Here is a 19,554-nt window from a genome sequence, read left to right as displayed (position 1 = left end):
TTTTTCTGTACTGAATTCTTTGATACTGATTACATAGAAATAGTAGAAATTTGATACTAACTACATAGTATCAAATTCCTACATGCTCCTTTCTTATACACTGAGCAAAGTATCTTCTCAAATGGCTCTTGGAGTTTGTGCTAGCCCATTCTTCCGGGATTGGAACTTCTTCAGCTACAAATTCTACAATAGGAACCATTTCATCAAGCATGGAAAACTTTGCACAGACATCCGGTTCTGGATTGCTTCATTGCCATTAGAAATATTTAAAGAACTGAAGAAGCCTGGTGAATGCCTACTGACCCTTACATCAAATTCCTCTGTGAACTTACAACCAATTTTGCAGCCCCTTTGGTTTTGTGATTTAATGGCTCTCATATGCTAATCTTCAACTTTCAGCTTTTCTCTGTACTACAGAAAGTGGGAATGAGTTTAAAAAATTCCCCATGCTTATGGCCATATCATGTTGAAAGCACTGGTTCTTGTCCAATCACCGAAGTTAAGCAACGTTGAGCCTAGTTGGTACTTAGACGGGTGACTGCTTGGGAAACCTAGGTGCTATAAGTGTCACACAATAGGTGCAGGAGTGGCTGTGTGGTAAGTAGCTTGCTTACCAACCACATGGTTCCGGGTTTAGTCCCACTGTGTGGCACCTTGGGCAAGTGTCTTCTGCTATAGCCTTGGGCCGACTAAAGCCTTGTGAGTGGATTTGGTAGACAGAAACTGAAAGAAGCCTGTCGTATACATGTATATATATGTGTTTGTGTGTCTGTGTTTGTCCCCCACCAACATCACTTGACAACCGATGCTGGTGTGTTTATGTCCCTGTAACTTAGCAGTTCGGCAAAAGAGACCGATAGAATAAGTACTAGGCTTACAAAGAATAAGTCCTGGGGTCGATTTGTTCGACTAAAGGTGGTGCTCCAGCATGGCTGCAATCAAATGACTGAAACAAGTAAAAGAGTAAAGAGTATATCAACAAAGGTAAAGTAGAATTTTGTTTTTGATTAGCTACTTCTCTGGCATTGTTTCATGAAAAATAGGAACAAGCTTTCACATCCTGGGGCAAACCAAAATTACATCTTATTCGAGCTAGTCTCCTCTTGTATTAATATCATTAATGACTTTCTTAGCTATACTTTCAGAAATTTGTCCATCAGTTTGAAGTCTCCCCTGTGAATCTCTTCTGAAGCGCTTACACTAGTCAGGAATAACACTTTCATTGAAAGACACTTGCTGTTGTTTTAATTAATTTTTAAAATCATCATCATCATCATCAAAAACAACAACACCATCATAATCATAAACAACTTCATTATTTTATATGCATTTTTCTGTGCTGGTGTGGGTTGGATGGTTTGACAAGATCTGACAGACTGAAGGACCATACCTTTCTCCAATGTCTTTGTTGAAGCAAGAATTTAGTGAAATGACTATCATTATTATGATGCTGGTGTTTGGTATTGGTGATAGTGATGGTCATGATGTCAAAGATGATTTTCTGAATATCATGTTCCCTATTGATTAGAGATGATGGATGCTATGTCATGTTATTTTATCAATCTGTCATTTATTCTAGCCTCCCTCTTACTTTTCTCTCTAAAAGTTTACCTACACAACTAACTATGGGATTTCTGCAACCCAACCAGAAAAATTTACACTAATTCATAGGCGTAGGAGTGGCTGTGTGGTAAGTAGCTTGCTTACCAACCACATGGTTCCGGGTTCAGTCCCACTGTGTGGCACCTTGGGCAAGTGTCTTCTACTATAGCCTCGGGCCGACCAAAGCCTTGTGAGTGGATTTGGTAGACAGAAACTGAAAGAAGGCCGTTGTATATATATATATATGTATGTGTGTGTCTATGTTTGTCCCCCCAACATCGCTTGATAACCAATGCTGGTGTGTTTACGTCCCCGTAACTTAGCGGTTTGGCAAAAGAGGCCAATATAATAAGTACTAGGCTTACAAAGAATAAGTCCTGGGATCGATTTGTTCGACTAAAGGTGGTGCTCCAGCATGTCCACAGTCAAATGACTGAAACAAGTAAAAGAGTAAAAGAGATAGCAGTCTTGTTAACACAACCAGTGTAATAATTCCTATGTATTTAATTTTGCTATGGACTGGCATCTTATTCAAAGGGGATTGTGGCGATCTTGGTCACTTATATACATGATGGAGACTAGACAACCACCGTTATGAGTTCTAGGGCTCAAGAAAAAAATTTTTGTGAATATTTAATTTAGTTAGGAGTGGCTGGATGTCCTTATTATGTAGTTGTAGAGTGAATTGGTGTATTTATTTAGCCATCAATTGTCTGACTAATATAATTATTGTACACATCCTAGTTTTAGATTCCTGCGTTCCTGAATATTATAAGAGGTGACTAAAAGGGATGGTAACTGGAAGGGTACCTTGTTTTAAAAACAGTTTCAGAAAATTTGTCCAACCCATACCAGTATGAAAAGCAAATGTGAAACACTGATGATGATATCAATGATGATGTTGATGAGGATGATGATTATTTCGAGAACAATGATAATGATGATGGCATTGTTGTTGTTATTAGTGGTGAAGATGATGACAACGAGAATGAGGCAGTCTAACACCTGTGGACATGTTTACAAAGTCAGAAAACAGCACAGCTCTCATGACTTTCGGAAACATTTTTTCATGCTAAGAGTGGCTGAAGTATGGAACTAACTGCCGGCATCAGTTGTTAGTTGTCGGAGCACTGCATCCTTCAAAACTTCCATACTTACTGAGATCGCCAACACCACACCTGATTTTCTCCCCTCCGTACACATGCAAGCATGTGTCTGACTCATACACTGTTCACTTTCCAGACATTTGTACATTACTGCATATGCTTTATAAGCACTTTTGACAAGTTGTGGTGTACCTGAGCACTGTATACAATAATTTCATTATTATTATTATAGGACAATGATGGTGGTGGCAACAGTGGTGATGGTACTGGTACCAATGATGATGACGGCAAAAAGTAATGATGACAAAAACTATGTCATCTGATTGCAATAACATGCAATGGTTTTAATTAAACTAAGACAAAATGAGAACCATGTAGCTCAAAATCATGACCCTTCACTGTTAGATCAGCTTGGTCTCTTTATTACTGCATTGTTGCTTTAGAGAAACTGAAGAAGAGAGAGTGAGATCTATCATGTCTTCTGCTACTTTGTATCAGTTATATTATAGAAAACTTTTCTCCTAAACAGCTAAAACTGCCAAATCTCTTCTACTTGTCTGTCAAAGTAATTTCCCTTTGCAGTGATGGGTTCCTTCAGACAACTTGACTGCCAAGACTCGTCTACTTTCATTATGGCTAGTAAGGGAAATAACCCAATGAAGGAACCTTTTTATGCAGTCATTCACCAAGCTGGAAATAACAGCTATAGTAGAAGACACTTACCCAAGGTGTCACACAGTGGGACTGAACCTGGAACCATGTTGTTGGTAAGCAAGCTACTTACCACGCTGCCACTCCTGCGCCTATATGCATCTCGAGGACCGAATGTACTGAAGAAGTCACGGACACTTGAATTATGCAAGTAATTCTTTTGTTAAGACCGAAACCGAGGTATGCATTTAAGTCTGTTTTTTATTTAATTTTTCATATGTCCTGCCCGCCAAATTTGGTTCTGGTGTTCGCTGAATTCTTCCTCTAGAGAATTTCCCTTGTAGTTTGATCGTTTATGATCTATTTCTAGCATTCTGGCCGGCTACCTAGCAGGCCAGCCCTGCCAATATACATCATGTCTGTAATTATTTTTACTGTTTACCTACATATATATATATATATATATATAGATATATAATAATAATAATAATAATAATAATATGAGGGAATATTATTCCAAACTTACTGGGAAAAATTCAATTTAGAAATACTAAATCAAATTTTACAAAATATAATATATATATATATGTATATTATATATTATTGTAAGAGGATTTCGTATATGGAAATTGAAAGAAGACTGTCTTTTATATGTGTATATTTGTGTGTGTGTGCTTGTACCCACGGCATTGCTTGACAAATGATGTTGCTGTGTTTATGTTCCCATAACTTAGCAGTTTGGCAAAAGACGCTATTAGAACAAGTACTAGGCTTACAAAGAATAAATCCTGTGGTTGATTTGTTTGACCAAGGGTGGTGCTCCAGCATGGCTGCATTCACATGACTGCAGTCACATGACTGAAAGAAGTAAAACAATAAAAAACTATGCCATTTTAATCATGAGCAAGGACGGGTATCTCTGCTTGTATATATATATCATCATCATCATCATTTAACGTCCACTTTCCATGCTAGCATGGGTTGGACAATTTGACTGAGGACTAGTGAAACAGATGGCTGCACCAACCTCCAATCTGATCTAGCAGAGCTTCTACAGCTGGATGCCCTTCCTAATGCCTACCACTCCGAGAGTGTAGTGGGTGCTTTTACGTGTCACCAGCACGAGGGCCAGTCTGGCGGAACTGGCAATGGCTACACTCAAATGGTGTTTTTTACATGCCACCTGCACAGGAGTCAGTCCAGCGGCACTGGCAACAACCTCGCTTGAATGTTTTGTTCACGTGCCAGTAAGGCGACGCTGGTAACAATCATGCTCAAATGGTGCTTTTTGTGTGCCACTGCCACGGAAGCCAGTCAGCTGCTCTGGCAGCGATCCTGCTTGGATGGAACTGGATCACTATATATATATTATATATATATATATATATATATATATGTGTGTGTGTATATCTATACCTATATATCTATATCTATATATATATATATATAATATATATATATATATATATATATCTATATATATATATATATATATATTTATATATCTATATCTAGATGGGAACTTCCACCCACCAAATTCAAATTCAATCTCAAGGCTTCAGTCTGCTAGAGGCTACAGCCGAAGACACTTGCACAATTGCCACATAGTGGGACTGAACCTGAAACCATGTGGTTGAGAGACAAGCTTTCTAAGCACACATCAGGCTTCTTTTACTTTCCATCTACCAAATCCACTCACAAGGCTTTGTTGGCTTGGGACCATAGTAGAAAACACTTGCCCAAGGACAATGTGCAGTGTGTCTGAACCTCAAAACATCAGTTTGGGAAGCAAACTTTGTAGCCATACAACCATACCTGTGTGTACCTGATTTAAAATATTTAAATTAAGTACAATATTTATATTAAAAAAAAACAACTTCCAAACAAAACCAAATATTGCATTGTATTTTCAGTAAGCAGAAGCATCAGTAACGATGCCCTAAGGTCTGATATAATTTCATTATACAGCTTGTCTTCAACAGCAATTTCCATAAAAGTTTAACAGAGGGGATTCTAATCTATGCAAATATCTAAAAGAAGGTACTTACTGGATATGGTAGTGTAAGAATATATTTGTCATGAGTGGATTTTATTGGCTGATCTAGTGATGGCCAGTTCACTTGCCGAATGAAAATGCATTTCTTGGGTTTATGTGAAGAAGTAACAACATCAATGAACAATTAACTGAAGATTTTATTACTGCACATAGAACTTAATTGTGTTGGTATTTTACAAATAACAGTGATAATTGCATACTGGGGGAGACATACTACTTGGAGTTTATTACAAGCTTACTGATACAGTAATTTGTGGCTGGCTTGTCATAACTGGAAATAATTGTGCAATGTTCATGGCAGTGGAGATTCCTATTGACTATCTGGCTGTGGCAAAAATGGAGACACAATGTGCTCCTGCCTCAACATTCTGCATTTTATCTTAGCTGTCTGCATGGGCCGTCTGGTTAGGGTGGAAGTACATATCACTCATCTGCCTTCTGACACTCTGCAATGAATTATCACTAAAAGTGGCCTTTTATTGGGCACAGGAAGAAATTTTTGTAAATTGAATCACATGGTGGCTTGATGCTGATTGGTTACTTAATAGACTGCTATTGTGGTTTGCTTGTGACAGGCTACCTAACACTTCGGTTTCAAATCCCCATTACATATTGATAAAAAACCACTACACAAAATTAGTTACCATTTGATGAGAGTAATTTAGGGCTTTTTATTTTTTTTATTTTTCTTTTCTTTTTGCAAAATAGGGTTGGTTGCAGGATGGGCATTTGTAAAACACTTTGGTTAAAAACGTCACTGTGCAACAAAAGATTGAGAATCACATGGTTAAACCATATGGTATATAACATACACATATATATATATATATATAAAAAGAAAGGAACCAGGGTCTGTCTTAAGCCATTGGATAATAAAACCAGTTTCTCAGATTCTGTGGTGTAAGTATTCATCTTCTGGACAGGATGCTAGTTCATCCCAGGATTATACATTTTTTGCCAGCTGGAGCAATGTGAAATAAAGTGGGTTGCTCAAGAACACGACGCATCTCCTGGTCCAGGAATTGAAACCACAAGCTTATGATCACAAGTGTAACACCCTAACCACTAAACCATATGCTGCCACTAAAGTACATATATGTGGATATAAAGTGAGAATCCTTGGGTCAGACCATGTGTCTGTATAAAGTGTTTATGATGTAAGAATTACTGGGTAAAACTATCTGTGTATGTATATATATATATATATATATAATAAATATTAGGGAATAAATCCAAATTAACAGGGAAAAAAATCAGATTTAGGATTAAATCCAATTTTATAGTAAAATATTATAAAATATTATTTGAGACAAAACCACTATTTTGCAAAACAAACAAGGAAAGACTTAATCAATACATAAAATTTAATAAATAGTGTAACACCCTAACCACTAAACCATATGCTGCCACTAAAGTACATATATGTGGATATAAAGTGAGAATCCTTGGGTCAGACCATGTGTCTGTATAAAGTGTTTATGATGTAAGAATTACTGGGTAAAACTATTAAATTTTATGTATTGATTAAGTCTTTCCTTGTTTGTTTTGCAAAATAGTGGTTTTGTCTCAAATAATATTTTATATATATATATATATATATATATAGTGAACACAGTAAAACAGAAAACAAAAAAAATGTAAGAGTTAGGAAGAACTCAAACTAACGTTTCTTAGTAAAAGATTTCTAAAACTCTTCTACACTAAATCTCACCCCGCCCCCACTTGATACACACACCGCTGCTATTCTCAAGCCTATAGAAAATATGTCATCTTTGTCTCAGCCTCACTCATGTATGAACTTGGTTAACTTCAATCCATCATCTTACCCCAACCAACCAACAAACCACTCTAACAAATGTCTTTATAACTCCTCTTCTAAACTCCATCTGTAATGTATGTATGCATGTATGTATGTATGTGTATACACATGCACATACACACACATGCACATACACACACACACACACACACACACACACACATGTATATATTCCCTGAAGCTACATCAGAGCCATTCATTTCTTTTTTGCTTCTTCCTATGTTCTTGTAATTCCTCTGTTACTAGATGCCAAGGAATCAAATGCTTGCCATTCTTCTGCTTCTGTGAAGTCTTTACAGGTGATATTTATGGGAGATTGAGTATTTAATCTTGTCACTTAGTTCTCATTTCGTCCATTCTTTTCTGCTTTTTGAGATATTTCTTTACACAAATGAATAAATAAATAAAGACACAAAAACAAGAGCAACATTGTCAACAATAGCAACAACATTATCAATAAAAACAATAGCAGCATTAATGATTTCTTACGTTCGCATTAGGCCATACATTTTTAGGGGTAGGGAGGGGTGAGGGCGAGAATGTTCAATTAAATTGACCTTAGGATATTACTGGTACTTTTCTTGTTGTCCCTTGAAAGCTGAAAGACAAAGCTAACCTTGGCCTGATTTGGGACTCAGAATGTAAAGAGATATGATTAAGAAATTGCAAAAAAGTTTGTTTACCATTTTACTGGTTCTGCATTGCAGTACAGCAACAACAACAGCAACTACTCCTACTACTACTACCACTGTCACAGCTGCCCCAGCCACCACCATGTTGGGGCATTGCCTTGTGTAGCCATGTTGAGGCATTGCCTTAATTGACTCCAGTGCTTATTTGCTGGTGAGGGTTTTATGTGGTCAGAGTGAAAATCCTACTACAACCTCTTTTAGCTGCGTTTTATAAGATGCAGAAGAAATGTTGGGGCTATTCTGCCAGCTCTAAGACTAATTATTCCTTTACATTTTCTCCTTTTATTGCTGTCCCTGATGGTTTCCCACTTTTCTCTAGTCTTCATTTCCTTGCTATATCACAATAAAACAAATGGGATGGAATTATTATTTGGAGACTCTGGCTGTCTCCATGCTGGAGGACGAGAATTCTGATCTTCTTGGTTCCTTGTGGCAACCCCAAATTTTTGATGACTCAAGATCCAAAAATACAAGGGTGATGTGAGAGAACATTCTTGCCCGACTGAGTATGTGATTCATAATGGTTCTGATAAATGGCCATGTAGTTTGACTTTGACCACCTGGTAAGTACTATTATATACTGAAGTGATCCAGCATTTGAAAATAGGAGTGAAACCAGGCGAATAAAGGACTGCTGCCAAATACCGATGATTGATCTTATCAAATGCTTTGAAGTGATCCAAATGGATCATGGAAACCAGATTTATTATTCACAATGTATTGCATGAAGTGGAGGTTGTGAATAGATCTACCAGAAATCATGCTCATATGTGCACTTCTGACCACACTATCGACAACAAGATCCAGCTTCTTTTCGAGCATCTTGGTCAAAATCTTGAAATCTGCATCATTCAATAGAATTTGTCAGTGACCCCTCCCCCTGTGTGTCCTTCCTTTTCTCAGAGAACAAAACTGGAAATGCTACCAGTTTATTGTCAGCTGTGATAGACGTCTGCCAAGAAAGCTGGTGTAAAGATCATAGATAAGACCATCCAAATCAAGAGATTTTTCCCATCACACAATTACTTGTGGACTATACAGTGTTTTACAGCACTTTGCCTTTTCTGCTGGGAACTGCAGTGGATCATCAAATCATGTACTAAAGTTCACCATTTCCACTCCACCACTACCCTAAAAACAGGTGAGCAAAGGGCTCCTATAATACCATACACATCTATCTGGAATCAACTAGCACACATTCACCATGGTCTATCAAAGACCTAATTGTGGATTTGCTACCATGTCACATCTCAGTTACCCAGCCCCATTGAATGGCTCTTGTGTCCTTGTCTCTAAAAGCATGTTTTTCTGTTTTGGCAATGCAACCTATGGGTTGTTGAATACATTTTTTTTGCTACAAATACACTGGTTGTGATGTATTTTCTAACTGCCTCTTCTAGTCGTAATCTATTGTATTTTAATGCTTCCTCTTTGTGCACCTTACCAACTCTGCTTTATTGGCTCTCTTCAGAGAGAAACCTATGACTAATTGTTGAATACTCATTACTTCCCACTTAATTAGCTTACTAATCAATTCATTAAAATTTTTCCTGGTTAAGTAATATGTGCAGCTTATTAGTAATCAGATAATCTTCGGAGGGTTGGTCATGTAGATCATAAAATTGGATTCTATATAGCAAATCAGCTGAAACAGTGGCCACTCTATGCTATCATTATTTGTTGATCTAATAATTAATATTATCTAGATATGATCTGAATGACCTAATCCCTATCCTCATTAGTACATTCTGGAAATCCAGTCAGTACCTGTTAGTTGAAACTGCCTGAGCAGGTTTGTGAGGTTTCTACAACACCATCTATCAGATACCTATCAATCTGTTCTTGTGCACATCTAAGAGGACACATTTGTCTCCCATTAGCACTAACTAGCAGAGCATTTTCATAACTTGTTCCAGCCAGGGGATAAATGATTGCTAGTTTGAAAGTATTGCGTTGCTGCTATTTACTCTGAGTACTGGAATATCATCCGTACCTTTAGGTCCCACCCTTTCTCAATCAGCACTGCTTTTCCTTTGACCTGGTTGACTGAAGGACGATGCAGACTCTTTAAAGTAATCAAAAAGAAATGTGTATTTGCAGTCATGCACGTTTTTTTTTTCCTGCTGGTTTCATTGATAGCCACCACTTATTTATCTTGTGACCTAAGGTCATTAAGCAAGTGACCTTTCTTGCAGGTTGACCCCCCCCCCCGATCACAAGCATTCATAAAGACAACTATGCATTTGTAGAATTATGCCAAGGTTAAAAGAGGGGTAATCCAATCTTTTGTGATGACACATGGCCAAGTAATTAGGGTGTTGCACTTATGATCTTGTGATCATGGTTTCAATTCCCAGATCAGGAGGTGCATTGTGTACTTGATCATATTGCTACAACTATTTGAGTAACTCTGCAACGGATTGGCATCCTGCTCAGGAACTAATGTTGCAATCAGCCAATCATACAGCATGGAAATTAGGTAACAATCCCTCTGACTCCTAGGACTCAAGACAGTAATGTCCAGGGGTTGAATATGATGATGATGATGATAATAATGATGGCGATGGTCTTTCTGATAGGGAGGTGAGGGTCCTTAAAAAAATTGCTTAGGTTCTAATCCTATGGTGGATTCCAACATCATGTGGGAATCTTTTACTTAAACTTCTGAAAACTTCTGATGAAAACATCACCAGAAGTTTATCTGTTGCTTCTGACAATAACAACAACAATTGTTGAGTGTGCATGTTTTTCCCGAGAGGACTTGTCAACTATTTTTGCAGGCTTAACACTTGATTGATTATAGTTAATAGTTCACATATTGGTACAATTATCTAGCTAGCACCTCCTTATATATGCAGCGTTAACAAATTACTATTGCATGCACCCATATAAAAGCAGTGCTCTTTTATTTGTCTTAAAGAGGCTATGTACTATTAAGAGATGTGTTGGTACTTATTCCTTTGAACATAGATCACTGCCTGCTGTAGCAAGAAGGAAACCAACAGCTGGCAGCAGCAGCAAGAACAAAACTAATCATTAAAATATACAGCAGCAAATTCTGAATGGATGTTTGTATTCTTTAACAACAGATGGACTTCTATAATATATTCATAATATACAAAAGCATGTAGCACACTTAATACACACACACACACACATACATACATACATACATACATACATACATACATACATACATACATACATGCATGCATGCATTCATGCATGCATACATACATACATACATACATACATACATACATATAAAGGTTTCCCAAAAAGCCCAGAACTGTATCTATACTGCAACTTTTGATATTTTGGGGATAAAAAGAAAACTTTTCTCTGCTCGTAATTAATTTAGACAGATTAATGTTGGTAGTAGTTTTAGAGTAAATATTGAAGTTAAAGCACTGAAGATTGCTTGTGGCAGAACAATTTATTTATGATGTTTAGAAATGGCAATAATTCCTCTTCATGCTTACCATTATTTTCACTTCACACTTTGCTTGCATTCTTATTATTATACGCTTTTAGATCTCCCCATGAGATTAGGCTTTCAGATGCCATAAAATTAAAAACTTTGTCATGAATGGAAAGAGGCTATTTTTCTAAGTTTTTAGTTATTCTCATCATACCAGCAATTTCTCTTGCTCTGCTGCACTGGGAAAACCCTTATAGAATTGAGTTGCTTCTTGCAAGATGTTCTATAAACATGACTAATGATAACTAATCATAGAACTTTATTAATCCTTTCAAATATATTTGAAAGTTTGTGTTAACTTCAATCCTTACTTATTTTGAAAATATGCAGACTTTAATCATAAAATGTATAATTCTGCAATTAATCCTCATTCTCTAAAATGACTGGCCTTGTACCAAAATTTGAAACCACCACCACCACTACTACTACTGCTGCGGCTGATGCTGCGGCTGATGCTGCGGCTGATGCTGCGGCTACTACTACTACTACTACTACTACTACTACTACTACTACTACAAGAAGCACATGGCTTAGTGGTTAGGGTATTCTGCTCCTAATTGTAAGGTCATGAGGTTGATTCCCAGTGGCACATTGCATTCTTGAGCAAGACCCTTTATTTCACATTGCCCCAATTCACTCAGCTGGTAAAAATGAGTTCTACCTGTTGTGCAAAGCGTCGAACTGATTACACTCTGTATCGTGCTGAAACTCCCTGATAACAATGTTAAAGGTACAAGTGTCTGGGGAGTGCTCAGCCACTTGCATGATAATTTCACCAGCAGGCTGTTCCAGTGATCCAACCAACTGGAACACTTGTAACTGATGGGGAGCCAGACCTATTTGAAATTATTTAGATACTATTATTAGGTCTGCAAGGGTTGCACAGATGATAACACACTGAGCAGTAATTAATTTCATTGATTAATGAAATTCTGCCTGTTGGCTTTGGCATTGCATTTTAACCTACCATTGGTCTATCGGAAATATTTACCATATTTCATTAAACAGAATTCAGCTGCTTGAAAACATCGTGTGTGTGTATGTGTGTGTGTGTGTGTTTGTGCGTATGTGTACAAATTATATTATGCAATAGAAATTAATTACTAGGTGAAGAAGTCATCACTGGCTGGGGTACACCGAAATGCAGTGGACAGAGGACTTTTCACTTAGTTTTTAGGATATACATTGGCAAGTTTATACATTGGAGTTTAATATTGGTTCCAATCACAGATATAAGTCTCCTTTCCTCCAGTTATTACTACTGTGTATAAAATAGACAGAGATTTGTAAATCAATGTCAGTTCCAATAAATATCATCCACTTGTTGCACAGAAGGGATTGTTAATATATGAAATAAAGATTTTATGCATAAACTTAGGAAATGAATTGCTGGGAAGTTTATACCTTTTCTTAAGAGATTTTGAGAAGTAAGTAAAACTTTTCTTACTGAGAAATGAAATATGAAACAATCACAGACACAACTTGCTATATATTTTCACCGCTTTCAATTCACAATAAATAACTTGAAAGAAGTAACTAAAAAAAATAATTCGAAAGAAGTGTAATGATGAAGGGTCTCACAGGTTTTGTACTGGGACATTGTCTTTCATTACAAGAATTACTGCTTTTAGATGAAAATGTAAAATATAACTTACCATGCTCCTGAGGAGGTGATGTTCACAATCAGGTTAATATGAAAAAATTTCCAGAGAAAGTCTAAGATTGCTAATACTAATTCTCATTAAGACTACTTTCAATCAAGTTAAAGAAGAGAAAAAATTCTCAAAAATTCAATATCAGTGGGTTAGGTAAATTTAATCCAATACTGTGGTAATCCAACATTAATCTGTATGAGTACATTTCATATTGGTGTTTATTGCTCCTAAACAAACTACAAACTGGATCTAATCTTGCAGTATTCTAGAATACCAATGCAAACAAACATATATGTAATCTGAGTTATTGGTACTGTTATGTGTATATTTGTAGCTAAATACTTATTATTTCTAACGAGTTGCTAGTTAATCATGCATGAACATAAAAATATTTTGGTGTCGATGTTTTACTATTTCTGTTGATACTACCAGCATTTTTACTTCTGATTGCTTCTTGATATACCACACTATGACTCACATCCCATAGCACTGATATGATATTCTTGGCTTTTGACATACTTTTCGCCGGTTACTAGTGCATATCATAGCTTATTAGAGTTTTTGTTGCTAATAAGATCTTCAAAAGCATTCCCACAATAAGCAATAAAAAGGGGTTGTCTTTCGCAAAGCTTGGTCAATGATTTCGGTAATTTACTAAAGTAAATCATTAATTCCTCTAAAGTATATTATTTCAGAAATATGTCGAAGTAGCTGAATTGTATAAAACAAGCAAAGTACTCCAGACATTTCTGTCAGTCATAATATTCATCGCATCATAAAAATCTCATTACATCTATATTCTACATTGTGATTCTTCTCCATTGACTGGCATCAATTCCTTGTCAGATATTCTTGCAAACTCTGTATCTGGGGTTCCATTGTAAGATTTGGTGTTCAAGTTTTGTTGGTAGAAGTTTTGCTGCCAGGCCTAACAAGAAGAAATGAAATTTTTACATTGCTAAAGGTTCTAATTTTGATTGGTTTATATCTTCATTTCATTGGAAATAACTATGTGACACATGAAACTTTTTCAAAGACATCTATAATAAAGTATATAACTTCTTTCTTTTGGGGTGCATTTTTTTACCCAGTCTTTCAATCCCTACTAAATATTGAAGAGTAATTTTTTTAAAAGCAATGTATCTTTATCATGACTAGCCACAGGCATGGCTGTGTGTCTAAGAAGCTTACTTTGCAACTACGTGGGTTTGGGTTCAGTCCCACTGCAAGGTACTTGGGAAAGTATTGTCTACTATATCCCTAGGCTAACAAATGCCTTGTGAATGAAATTAGTTGATGGAAACTGTGAGGAAGCCGGATGTAAATACACACACACACACACACACACACACATACATACACATATGTGTGTATGAGTGTGACTCTTTGTGCTTGTCCCCCATCATCATTTGACAAATGGTGTTGGTTTGTTTACATCCCCATAACTTTGTAGGTCTACAAAAGACACCAATAGGATAAGTACCAAACTGAGAATTATGCACTGGGGGTCAATCTGTTCGACTAAAACCTTCAAGGTAGTGCTCCAGCATGGCTGCAGTTCAGTGACTGAAGGAAGTAAAAGATACAAGATAATCTCATTTTAAATCCCTTTCCCCACCAGTTTTCTAGATTTTTGCATAATTGATGAAATCTTGCACACTTAATGGTCATCCCTTAGATCTACATCTCCAGAGAGGTTCCCTGTTTGGTTAATGAGGCTCCCTAGATTAATAAAAGTCCCTATCAACACTAACTTCTTTTCAGCTAATGATATCAGATAACAGGCAAAAGAATTGATGGCAATTGAATGGAACCTGAAGTTTTAGAGGCTCTGAACATACACAAGAAACTAATCATCATCATCATTGTTGTCATCGTCATCGTCGTCGTCGTCGTCGTCGTCCTCCTCCTCCTCCTCCTCCTCCTCCTCATCATCATCATCAGCATCATCATCATCAGCAGCAGCAGCAGCAGCAGCACCACCACCACCACCATCATCATCATCATCATCATCATCATCATCATCTAACATCTGTTGTCCATGTTGGCATGGGTTGGATGGTTTAACCAGGGCTGGCAGGCTAGAAGGCTGTACCAGACTCTAGTTTGATTTGGCAGGGTTTCTACAGCTGGATGCCCTTCCTAACGCAAACCACTCCAAGAGTGTAATGGGTGCTTTAATGTGCTACCGGCATGGGTGCCATCTGCATGACACCAGTATCTGCCACGACTACAAGTTCACTTGGCTTGATGGGTCTTCTACTCAAGCATGGCATAATGCCAAAGGTCTTGGTCATTTGACATTGCCTCTGTGAGGCCCAACACTTGAAAGGTGTAACACTATACAAGTAAAGTTCCACAAGAAAATTTCATGGCTCTATCAACCAAAGTCATCATTTTTTTTTTTGTTTATATTTGCTTTTCCATGCTGGTATGGGGTGGTCAAGTCAGTTTCAGTGTAGCATCCTCCACTTGTTGCATATATTGTGTTTTGCAGGGGTAAGCAATGACCACTGTAAAAGTTTCCGAAAGAACTATCATTGGCTGGTTCAATATTCTTAGCTTATTCATAAAAGAACTTAAACAGGGGAAATGGGATCCCCACTAAAGGGTAGAAGAGAAGAAAAATCTAATCAGAGGAGGAAAACCAAAGAGAGGTACTGCAGTATAACTAAGGTGTGAAAACACTGAACAAAAAATGTCCCATTTTGCAGGAAAAAATTTTTTCTTTATTTTATACAAAGAACTATAACTATGCACCATATATAATAAGCTCATTATTATTATATGCTAGAATAAGAATAGCCTGGGCAAAGTTCAGAGAGCTCTTACCTCTGCTGGTGACAAAGGGCCTCTTGCTCAGAGTAAAAGGTAGACTGTATAACGCATGTGTACGAACAGCCATGCTACATGGCAGTGAAACATGGGCTGTGACTGCTGAGGACATGTGTAAGCTTGCAAGGAATGAAGCCAGTATGCTCCAATAGATGTATAATATCAGTGTGCATACTCGACAGAGTGTAAGTACCTTGAGAGAAAAGTTGGATCTAAGAAGCATCAGATGTAGTGTGCAAGAGAGACAACTGCGCTGGTATGGTCATGTGGCGAGAATGGATGAGGATAGCTGATGTAATTGATTTACTCCTGCCCCTGAAATTGCTGGCCTTGTGCCAAAATTTGAAATCATCATCATTATCATCATTATTATTATAGCTGCTATTATTATTATTATTATTATTATTATATTATTATTATTATTATTGTTATTATTATTATTATTGTTATTGCTGCTACTGGCATTGTACCTAAAATTAGAAACAATTATTATTATTAGTAAGCTGCAAGAATCATTAGCATACTAAGAAAAATGTTTAGCAGCATTTCTGCTGACTCTACATTCTGAGTTCAAATACTGTTGAGGTCAACTTTGCCTTTCATCCTTTATGGATTGATAAAATAAGCACCGTTCAAGCACTGAGATTGATGTAATTGACTACCCACTCAAAATTGCTGGGCTTGTGCCAAAACTGAAAAGAATTATTATTATTTTTGTCATTATTATTATTAATGTTAGTATACAAAGAATCTTGGATCTGAATGGTGTTTATAAGAGGAGAAATATCAGAGTATATCATGTTTTCTTCTGTTATTCTTAAACACATGAATAACTTTTGATGAATCAAACTGAAACCAATGAAAAATCAAAGACAGGATCCTGAGAAAAAATAACCGAAAAACTTGTGGTAAAGTTTCATATACACAACAGCAAATAAGATTTTTTTAAAAATCAGTGTAATTATTAAATGTCATGTATGTAACATTTGTAGGTGTATGTGTATTTGTAGGTGGCAGAATTGTTAGCGCACGGGACAAAATGCTTAACCCTTTTGATACCAACCCAGCTGAAACCGCCTTTGGCTCTGTAGTACAAATATTTCGTTTTCATAAGTTCTGAATTAAAAATCTTCCACCAAACCTTAGTCATAAAAATATGTTCCTAACATTAGCTTAATGATAACTAGCTTATTTTACTAAATTCTTTGTTGTATTTAAAATTAATTGAAAGAAACACAGAGCATCTCCAATGAAATATGGTAACAAAAGGGTTAACAACATTTCTGTTTCTTTATATTCTGAGTTCATAAGGCAGCGAGTTGGCAGAAATGTTAGCATGCTGGGCTAAATGCTTAGCGGTATTTCGTCTGTCTTTATGTTCTGAGTTTAAATTCTGCCAAGGTTGACTTTGCCTTTCATCCTTTCAAGGTTGATAAATTAAGTACCAGTCAATCTAATTGACTGGCCCCCTCATCCAAAATTTCAGGCCTTGTGCCTAGAGTAGAAAAGTATATTCTGAGTTCATATCTTGCTGAAGTCATCTTTGCCTTTCATCCTTTAAGGGTCAATAAAATAAAGTGTCAGTCAAATACTGGGGTCAATTTAATCAACTTTTCCCACTCCATTCAAAATTGCTGGCCCTGTGCCTTGCAACAGGCTGGTGTTCTGTGCAGGGAGCATGTTGTGATATTAGTTACTTATGCACTATGGAAATGGGGTAACTATCCTTATGAATCCTAAATCTTGAAGAAAAAAAAATTGACAAAACATTTCCCTTTAATGGTAATAACGATGTTATAATAAGAGATGTCTGTAAGTTACGCCTCATCAAAAGCAAGAATGATGAGACTTTAACAATTGTATTTTTTTTATTACATCTCATTTCACACATTAGGTTTTTAAATGTTTCAATGGTGAAGCTAGCACATTAAATGGTTGAAATAAGGAGGTTTCATAAAAGTAAACATTATAAAAATATATTTTGAATTACAAGCTGCACTGAACTGGTAGGTAAATGAACCCTGGTAAAGTATTTATTCCTAAAATCTTGCTCTAAAACATTAATTACTTGTAAGAAATAAGTACTATAAAATATCATGGATTTTGTAATTGAAGTGGTGGGGTGGTGGCTTTTTGCAGCTTGCCCCAGGCACAGTTTACCCTAGCTATGCCACTGTCTGTAACACATTTGTTTCACTTCATGATAGACAATAAATTTTTCTGAATTTTTAGGAAGTAATTTATCTAGTCATTGATGCTCTAATTCAGTGGTTTCCAATAATTTTTTGCCTGTTGATCCCTTTGATTCCTATTTTACTCAGGTGGTCCCACATAGCCATTTGATGTTCATAAAAATCTTAATACAATTTTTATAATTAAATATTATTATGAATTGAATAAAACATTTTAATATTTCGTGTAATATAGAAGTATAACCAATTTATTGCAGATAAATTTTAGCAACAAAATCTTATATGGACCCCCAAGAGTCATATGGACCCTGCTTGAGAACCAGTGCTTTGATTAACGAATGGCAAATAAATTTTACAATGACTTATTCTTTTATTTGTTTCAGTCATTTTGACTGCAGTCATGCTGGAGCACCGTCTTTAGTCGAATAAATTGACCACAGGATTTATTCTTTGTTAGCCTAGTACTTATTCTATCAGTGTCTTTTGCCGAACTGCCAAGTTATGGGGATGTAAACACACCAACATTGGGTTGTCAAGCGAGGGTGGGGGGGACAAACACAGACACACAAACATATGCACACACACACACACACACACACACACACACACACACACACACACACATTCCACTCCTTACTATCTTGTATTCCTTCTCCCTTTTCCTCACTCCCTTTGTTTCTTTCCCTCATCTCCCCTCTTGCCCCCTTCCCCTCTGCCTGCTTGCTTACATGTGATTACAGGCCATTTCTCTCACCTCCTGACACTTCTTTCCTGCTATTTTCTTCTCTTCTATTTAGTCTTTTTCCTTTAAAAATTTCTCCCAGGCATTAGCTATTACAATGCATCTTGGCCTAACGGCCCTTAATATTTGTCTTTGTCGATTGTCCACTCTGTTGCTGTTTTTTCATTCAAAGCCCTAACTCTCCACAAATTTTATATTTAAAAAATTTCTGGATGCTGCTGTCTTATGAAGTTTTCCTATTTTGTCGTTGAAAGCTCAAAATAAGGAGTAATAAACAGTCAACAACTGAGGAGGAGTTAGACTTCTTTTGGTATTTTGTCCTGTACTTATCTCTTGTGTGCTTACATGTGTTTTGCATGTTGGTGATATCCTGTACTTAATGTGTATGTTATATATATATATATATATTATATAAAAGGGCTTAGTAAAATAAATTACTTTGCCACATACTGAACTCATTAGAAATAGCAGCTAAAAAAAATTTTTTCAGCTATTTCTAATACTTAAAGAAAGCAGATCTCAGGAGGTGATAAGAAGCCAAAAGGGTATGCTCCCACTTTCAGTGTTCCCAAATCCGAATCAAGGAGTTCTGAGCTGACGAAAGAAATGTCGATTTGACTAATCTAGAAACGTACGTTCTCAAATAACCTTTGCACTTGTGATTTTTTTAATGCTTTTACCCCCATACCTTCGTGAGTTGGTTTGAGCAAACACTATCTGAGA

At 36.5% G+C, this 19,554-nt stretch overlaps 1 pseudogene; it reads left to right on the top strand.

The window, feature by feature from the left end:
• Positions 1-448: 448 nt before the first annotated feature.
• On the top strand, positions 449-567 carry LOC115208878 (annotated as a pseudogene).
• The last annotated feature ends 18,987 nt before the right edge of the window (positions 568-19,554 follow it).

The sequence above is a fragment of the Octopus sinensis genome, linkage group LG2 (assembly GCF_006345805.1).
Source record: "Octopus sinensis linkage group LG2, ASM634580v1, whole genome shotgun sequence".
Taxonomy (NCBI): Eukaryota; Metazoa; Mollusca; class Cephalopoda; order Octopoda; family Octopodidae; genus Octopus; species Octopus sinensis.
Note: the sequence above shows the minus strand (reverse complement) of the source record. Positions and strands in the feature narration are given on the sequence as shown.